The sequence below is a fragment of the Arvicanthis niloticus genome, chromosome 21, assembly GCF_011762505.2.
Source record: "Arvicanthis niloticus isolate mArvNil1 chromosome 21, mArvNil1.pat.X, whole genome shotgun sequence".
In the NCBI taxonomy this organism is placed as follows: Eukaryota; Metazoa; Chordata; class Mammalia; order Rodentia; family Muridae; genus Arvicanthis; species Arvicanthis niloticus.
This window is the reverse complement of record NC_047678.1, coordinates 31,406,907-31,408,637: the sequence shown is the minus strand read 5'-3', so window position 1 is coordinate 31,408,637 and position 1,731 is coordinate 31,406,907. Positions and strand designations below refer to the sequence as shown.

Here is a 1,731-nt window from a genome sequence, read left to right as displayed (position 1 = left end):
TAATGTATCTGAGTACACATTCACTGTCTTAAGAAATACCAGAAGAGGGCATTAGATCACATTACAGATGGCTGTGAGCCACCCTGTGGTTGCTGCTGGGAACTGAACTCAGGACCTCTGGAAGAGCAGTCAGTGCTCTCAACCCTGAGTCATCTCTCCAGCCCCTATTAGGTCTTCTCTGATGTCAAAACTGCAAGAACTCTGCCAGTCTTTAGAAAACTAGAAGCGACATGCCTCTACTAAATAAAAGTTTATTTACAGAAGTTAAAAAGCACCATTTACATGACAGGAGATGTGTGTGCTGAAGAAATTAAACCAGGAAAACATGTCAGTCGGAGTCACAGGCCTCTTGTTCAATATTGGCAGCCACTGCAGACGCCAGGCTTTCCTCCTGGCCTTTCAGCCGTTCACCTGGATGGAGAGAGAGCAGACAAGTAAAAAAGGCCTGTGCTGAAGTCACTGCTCCAAGGGCAGGCCTCCACTGGCCAGAGTGCACTTACGGATCAGCTCTGCAATGGCTCTCTGGGTCCGCTTCTCCAGCTTCTCCAACTTCTTGGCCACATCTCTCTTGAGATCTCTACATCAGGAGAGAGGGGAAACAGAAGCTAAGGGTTAGCATGGTGTGGCCCTGGGATCTTCCTGCAGGGCTTTGATATTTATCCTGCCTTAGATGCTGCTCTGGGGAGAGCATGATGCTACCTTCTCTGCTCTTCTGGATTCTATCATCCATCAGCCTTCCTAACTCCACCGAGGTAACTGAGAGAAGGGGACGCCTACCACACACTCAGTCAAGGTAGAAGACTGAAACAGAATGGTGGCTGGCTCCTTGGGATCCACCTTCTATGTCCCCTAAGTCAGCATCAGAGAGGAACTTGTGGTGGCCAACTGTCAGCCCTATTCCCCCTCTGGCCACGGCCTCCCACCCCAACTCCTGGGGCTTCCAGAATTCCTAAAATCAGCCTGAGTTCTCTAGTTCAGGAGTTCCTTCAGCATACACCTCATGGCTGTTTCATCAAATTAAAGCACTGTGGTAGGTGCTGTCACCCACCCCACAGATCTACAGGCACCAAGAGACGTGCCTACAGCACCTTCCCTCACCCATATTCTCAGCTCACTCAGAGGGGCTTCCAGGCTGAAGGGATTGGGTTCCCTACTTCACAGTTACAACAGAGGCCTAAGCCCTATCTGCTTGCCCATCCGTCTCTTCACTGTGGTATCCTGAGCACACAGGGGTGCACTGCTAAGTCGGAGCCCCCAGAGTAGGTGAGTTTTCCCCCCTACAGAAGAGGCTCGAAAGGATGCCTGCTCTTTCATCCCTCGGGCCCCTCTTCAGCACTTTACCCTCGCCCATGTCTCATGCCTTACTTACTTAGCCCTCATCCCTGACTCTCTTGGGCAGAGCTATGCCTGCAGTGCTTGTCCCTATTCCCTATCTGTCCCTTGGCTGTCCTCCCAGCCGAGGCCTCTGACATGCACCAAACACCATCACCTCCCCAAAGGGCTTGTGCCAGCCTTCATGGACAACACTCACCAGTCAGGTTTCCCAGGTGCCAGGTTGGCCAGGTCCTAGGGAGAGAGGAGACAATGCATCAGGGGCAAGGCCCAGCCTGAGAGGGAGTGCAGAGACTGGGCATAGAGGCAGAAAAATGCAGGCAGGCAAGGAAGTTAGTAGGGTGGGAACAGAGACAGCTAGAGAAGGAAGCAGCACAAGCAGGGAGGGGCCTCCCAGGT

The 1,731-nt window shown here is 52.4% G+C and overlaps 1 long non-coding RNA gene across 1 annotated transcript; it reads right to left on the bottom strand.

Annotated features, from left to right (window-relative positions):
- Positions 1–231: 231 nt before the first annotated feature.
- Positions 232–1,731, bottom strand: LOC117693196 (uncharacterized). The gene is made up of 3 exons (XR_004604416.2): positions 1,532–1,731; positions 501–577; positions 232–411 (listed from the first exon to the last, which is right to left on the bottom strand). It is a non-coding gene; the product is annotated as an uncharacterized LOC117693196 (long non-coding RNA).